This window comes from Eublepharis macularius, chromosome 12, assembly GCF_028583425.1.
Source record: "Eublepharis macularius isolate TG4126 chromosome 12, MPM_Emac_v1.0, whole genome shotgun sequence".
Taxonomy (NCBI): domain Eukaryota; kingdom Metazoa; phylum Chordata; class Lepidosauria; order Squamata; family Eublepharidae; genus Eublepharis; species Eublepharis macularius.
The window spans coordinates 48,466,928-48,473,428 of record NC_072801.1 but is presented as its reverse complement, the minus strand read 5'-3'; positions in this window follow the sequence as shown (position 1 = coordinate 48,473,428).

Below are 6,501 nucleotides of genomic sequence, written 5' to 3'. Positions count from 1 at the left end.
CAGAATAATGATTACCTGGAGCAGGTAACACAGGTATGATTATCCATAGAGTGTCAACCTTTGGGTGGTGGCTGGGGATCTCCCAGAATTACAGCTGATCTCCAGGTGACAGAGAAACTGTAGTTAAGTTACGGTTCTTTTGCTCCATAATAAAGTATGATCTAACCCATTCTTTCTACAGGAAGGGCCCAAATGAAGTTCATCAGTACACTAAGTTGTTCACCCGCTTCTGGACTTCACATGGACATGTGCTGGCTTTCTTGTTGTGGATGATGAGAGCGGGGAGGGAGGGAGTTTTTACAGACTGCAACCACAGCTTTCTCAAAGATGCATTTGCTCTGCCTTTGCAGAGAACTTTCCAAAATCCATTTATTTCCCAGAGCATTATGAAATACTGTTCAGGTGGCTTCCAATCTATCAAGAAACCATGGACACTAAAGCCAATGCTATCACTGTCTATGGAAATACTAAGTACATGCTAAGTACATGGTTTAGTTTCAATCATTGCTAGCAGCAGGGGAAATGGAAAAAAATAGCCAATGCCTCCATAGGTAAGGTATGGTCAATTATGACTACTCAGCTTGATTTTGCATCTCTGAATGGAATGAAGCTATGGAATGAAGTGGGATATGCAAGTCTTTCATAGGGCACAATCCTAGGCAGATCTACTCAGAAGTAAGTCCTGATGTTAACCTGGGCTTACTCACAGGAAAATGGCCTTAGGCTTGCAGCCACAGTATCATCCCTTGGTAAAACCTTTCACAACTTGGGATTTACAGCAGTGCTTTGCAAGGGCCAAATTCCTTCTGACAGACAGGTGGCAGAAAGTAGGTTCTATGGATTTTCGTTCCTCCCTGTCTGAATTTTCCTGATCTGTGAGGTTCTGTTTGATCACCCTTTTAAATACCAATATAAAGCCTCTGTGGGAACTCATCTATAGTTCCACAACATCCATGTGTCAGTGACATAGATAGGGCAGCTTTTATCGTATCAAACATTGTAAAAAAATTCAGATTTTTAAAACCTTTTAGATCATTATATAGAAATAAATTACAAGTAGGATACCTAGGTGGACAATGTTGGTCTCCACTCTTACCCCTCTTGCTGTGCCTATTCTCCATCTCTTCTGGTTGCATTATCTCCTCCCCAGTCATCTACTATCTAGTGCTGCTTCACATGAAAGTAGCCAGATGCAATACCCTGCCCCGATTCATAGATTTGCCAGAAGCCAGTGGTAAAATAACATGATGGTGTGGTACAAGACACCCCTCTCTTCAGATAGCATCTTGAAGGAAAAGACTCAAGTAACAGTCTACTGCTTGACTTGTCAGTACTTCTAGTCTCATACTGAACTGCTCTTAGAGTGGACGAGAACTGTAGACGAACGCTCTCTAGAATTGGCTCAGTGTAGACAAGGCTCCAATCTTCTTCTCTCTGTCTAGATAACCTTGCATGCAAGTGTTTGTAGAAAGGCCCTGTCTATACAATACCAGTCACCAGCAAACATAGACATGGAAACTTGACACACCAAGAGAAAACAGGACTTAGCTTTGGAAATAGGAATAGGTTGTCAGGACAACTAAAAGATCCCATTGATTTCCAGAGGCACTGCTGACTTCCATTATATGATACTTGATCTCCCCACCAATTAATAATTAGTATGATAACAATAGGTATTTATGATGAGCTTATTTCTGTATATGTGAATGTCTTTTGAGGGGAGGGGGAGAAATCACTTTGAAAATGAGCTCTAAATGAATTTCGGTTTTATTAGGAAATATCATTACACACAGTTTGAGAATCAAATCAAACAAAGAGATAGTGAAGTGAAAACCAGAACTGTGAATTATATTCCATGACTAGCTTCAGTCATACTGGATACACACAATGTAGGTTTAATTTTCCAGTTTCACATCTCAGGGTGCAGTGGGAGGTTGTTTCTGGTCTTGCTGTTTTGCATTCTCCTGACGAACACAACTCTGAGGTGCATTTCTATCAGAAACAAAACAGGGACCTTGCAACACAATCACTTTATTTGGAGGTAGAAAATCAGAACTGAGGATGCAGAAGGAACTCCAGATTCTTTCATACAGACTATGTGATGGAGGCTGTAAATACATATGCAGATTACCCATGTGCTCCAGTGGTTAGACTGCTGGACTTTGACCCAAGAGATTCGCATTCAAATCCATCAGCCATGAACCTCTCATAATGGCTATGGTCAAAAATGGCATGATTCAAAGGTAACCACAACCCACAACAAATGAGCTTTTTGCTATGCTTCACACCATTTCATCTAAATGATGCCCCATTCTTTCTCTAATTTGTGGGAATCAAACAGGATTAATTCCATGCCTACTGCACTTAGTCCCATGGAGGAAAAAGTGGGACAAAACAGAAAACCATCATTTTACTGTTGCAACTGATTCTGAATGAACCTATTCACACAAGCAAGTTTAACAGAGCTTGGTTGTGTGAAACAGGATGCGGCTTTATTACATGAAATATCTACCCCTTATTATTTGATAACCATCCCTTCAATGGATTAGCTCTGATAAAGGGACTCATACAGATGCAGAGCAAATGAATTGAGAGAGACAGAGGTGGAGGAAGGGAGGACTGAAATAGAGAAAATAAGCTTAGGAGTGAGGTAAGAGAGAGAGAAATGTCAGTTTCAGGCAGTCTCTGTGGAAATGTGCCATGTACACTGGCTCTAGTGCTTTCCAATGAGTGAGTCACATGTAGCACAAGGCACCTAAATTTAGGAGCATGTGGAGAGCGGGGGGGGGGCATATCTTCACACTCTTCAAAGCTGCAATTTCCTGTGGTCAGCATTCCCCCTCCATGTTTTGTGCATCTGCCTTGAGAAACAAAGCAGTGAGAAGCATGCAGGGAAGTGGGACTAAGAAAGTGATCAAGGAGAAAAAGAGAGCGAACATGCACACATATGATCTTGAAGCAAGAAATCCTCAAAAGACCATGTAAAAAGAATGAGAGAAAGAAGGGCAGTCAAGGCAACAGGAAAGGAGATTCAGAGGCCAAAGTGAGTGAGAGAAGACAAGTGAGCATGCAAATGAGGGAAAATATGCAAGAGCAAGACACATTCTGAGCAAACCATGCCCCAGCACTGCTCCCAGAATCACATGGATTCAACTACTGTAAAGCTTACGGCTGGCAACTAGTAGGGGACTGCAAGTGAGGTCATGATATCATCAGTGAGAGTGAGAGTGAGAGTGAGAGTGAGAGTGAGAGAGAGTGAGAGTGAGAGTGAGAGAGAGAGAGAGAGAGAGAGAGAGAGAGAGAGAGAGAGAGAGAGAGGTGAAAAAATTAGCAAGATCAGGTAGTCGAGAATGTGATAAAGAACAGTGAGGGAGGATAGATTCAAGAGGAAGGTTGCTTGTGGAAATTGAAAGAAAAGAAGGCAAAAAAGAAGAGCAATAAGAAACCAAGAAGAAACAGTGTGAACGAAGAGAGAAAGACAAGAAATGTGAAAAAGCAGTGATATGAAAACAGTTCTTTGCACTTTAGTGGAAAAACTATTGGTTTGCTTCTTTTAAAAAAGGGAGGCTAGAGGTAGACGATCCATTGCTGCAGTGAGCAAATGCAATCCTTTTAAAAAGAAAGTGGTGTAGCAATGAAGATGTAACGGTTAAGAACAAAAGATGGGACCATAGTGGAGGAGGGTTAGAAATTATTTTATTTCATTTTTGAGATGGTGATCCAGTCAAGGCAACCAGAGCTGGAGAGAAAAGCTGTGGACAGGTGGGATGCCATCAAGGGCTGGGCACTTTCTAAAGTCCAAAGTGCAGCAAAAAGCCTGCCCATGACTGGAGAGGGTGGACTGATCTCCTGTTCCCCATTGGGTAATGTGCCAGGTGGAGTAGAGGAAGCAGAGCACGAGAGAACCATGTCCTGCTGCCTCCTCCTGGCTCTCCTCCCACCAAGAAATGAGATTGCCCCAGAGGCCCAGTGATGTTGCAGGAGCATCTGGGGCAGTCTCCCCACTTCCTGATGGGAGGCATGCTGGATCCCTGACTCCTTTTTTAGGCCTGTGGGCATCCAGGGCTTAAAAACTTGCACCTTCAGCATACCTATGATTGGTGGTGGGGAGAAGAGGAAGTATACATCTGGGTTGGAGGGGAGGGAGCAGAGAAAAGAGACAGCAGACAAGGCTACAGGAGGAGGAGATGTTGAGAGCAGAGAAAAGGACAAAATTAACAAATGACAGAGGGCAAAGGAGAAGCTGAAATGGGCCAAGAAAGAGAAGGAATGCCTGAATGATTAGTCTCTCTCTCTACATGAGACATCTTACACGAGGATGCTCAAGTGTAGGGAGATACAAGGTTAGCCGGGAAGCGTAGTTTAAAAAGACACATTTCACCTCTCTACAGGAGGGTAGTTTAAAAAGACAAGAGCAGGCAGAGAGCGCTCCTCGGAGGGTTTGTTAATTTCATCTTCTCCTCCCCTGAAGGCTCTATCAATTTCACCTCCCCTTTATGGAGAGAAATCAAAGCAGCACAACTGGGAGTGATGGCAGGAAGTAAATGAAGAATGTGGCTAGACCGCAAGCCAAGCAGGAGAGAGAAGACACACCAAAGCAGACAATTTGCTCCACTCTGGTTCTCAAACAGCACGAGGGGTTTTCAGAGCCTCCGCATATAATGTCCTCCTCCTCCTCCCATTCCCCTTCTGCCACTTTACACAGTTCCTGTGACTCTGCTCTAGGTGTTTCCAGAACTTGCTTTGATCCAATGTTTCTGAAACCAACAGAATCCACACGGAGTGGGCTCGCAATTTGAACAGGAAAATGCTTACTTCTGTACTTCCTAGCCAACATCCAGCACCATTTTCACTTCCCATGCCATCACGCCTACTGTATCCCCCCAAAGTTGGTGGGCTGTTTGCCACTTTTTAAACCATGGTAGTTGGTTCATTGTTGTAATGCAATTATCTACTATGCATATATATTTAAAAGCCCTTTGGCAGCACCAGGGCAGGGAGGAATAGCAGGGGCAAGAAATGGGGAGGGGAGGAGAGGAGAGGGAAAAACCAGAATCCGCCTGTATGGACTCTCCAGTGATGCTGCAAATACCTCTGCATTTGATATGGCAAGGAGGTTTCAACAGGGCATTGTCCCCATGTGGAGCTAGTTAAAGAGAGCTAGACCCCATAGTAATTTTGCTGCAGTCAAGCCCCTGTAAGAAGGCTTTTGCCTTTCTTTCAACTGGGCAACACTTTCTTCTGAAAGCAGGGTGGGGAGGAGAGAACTGGAGCTCAATTTATTGTGATCAGAGGAACTTTGGAGACAAGGGGAGTGACCAAGGGTGCCCCAATTCAAGGGTAACTGACAACAGCAGTCTTGCATTTTCACAGGATGGCTGCAGATACGATATCATGGGCAATCAAGATTGGTAGGAAAAAATGAAAAAGAGTGAGAGAGAGAGAGAGAGAGAGAGAGAGAGAGAGAGAGAGAGAGAGAGAAAGCAAGTGTGGCTGTGTGAGAAGCAAAAGTAGAAAAAAGCAAGCAAGAGTGAGTGAGTCAAGGCAAAGAATGAGCCAGAGAGCAGAGAAAGTGAATGAGAATAGGAAAATAAAACAGCAAGAGGGTCAAAAAGAGATGGCTTCTCCACCCACCTTAGCTAAGAAGCATCCTTCGGAGGCTGTGAATTGAAGTAGGCAGCAGCTGGAGGGGAGGGGCTAATGAACCCTTTTCCCTTGGACCATTCCCTCCCATTTGAAATTTACCCCTCAGCTGCTTTTCTCCATGATGGAAAATAGTATCTTCTTCCATAGAGAAAAAAAATCAGGGGAGGAGGGGCGGGGGAAGATTTAAGCAGTCCTTTGTAAAGGCAGGGAGGATACATGTGTAGGCTTTAAACCCAAGTGGAAAGGAAAAAGCAGTTTTGCTTAGGTGGGGGTGGCATTATGGGGCATTTCAGCAGCCCTAAGCAAAGCAGCAGCACAAAGAAGAGGTTGAAAGTAAAGAGTGGAAAGTGAGCAGGCATGCAAGGAATGCAAGCAGGATGCGTGCAAGCAGAAAGCGACAGGCTTGAGATGAGCAACTGCAAGAAAGAGAACAAGAAGTGCGTGCAAGCAGAAAGAGAAAGAAAGAGCAAGCAAGCGAGGGCAAGAAAGAGCGAGAGCGCATGCACATCATGAAGAAAGCAAGGATCACTAGAAGGCAGGTACAGGCCTGTCCCTTATTTCAACGAGGTTCAAAATGCCCCCTTTCCACTTTGAACTGCATCCCATCCACCTCCATTCCTTTTGGGTTGAATACTATCAGGGAGTTGCCTAGAAGCTGAGCTCAGTCCCAAGCTCTTTGCAAGACCGCAGCTCATCTTGTGTCTCAATAGAAGCACCAGCATTACATCAGATTTGCATGTGAGCCACCCCTGATGAGAACCACAGGTTGCAAAAGGACACGCAAGTTCTAATGTGGCCCAGAATGAATGAAGTGGAATATCAAAATACCCTTACAGACAAGAAAATATTACTGGC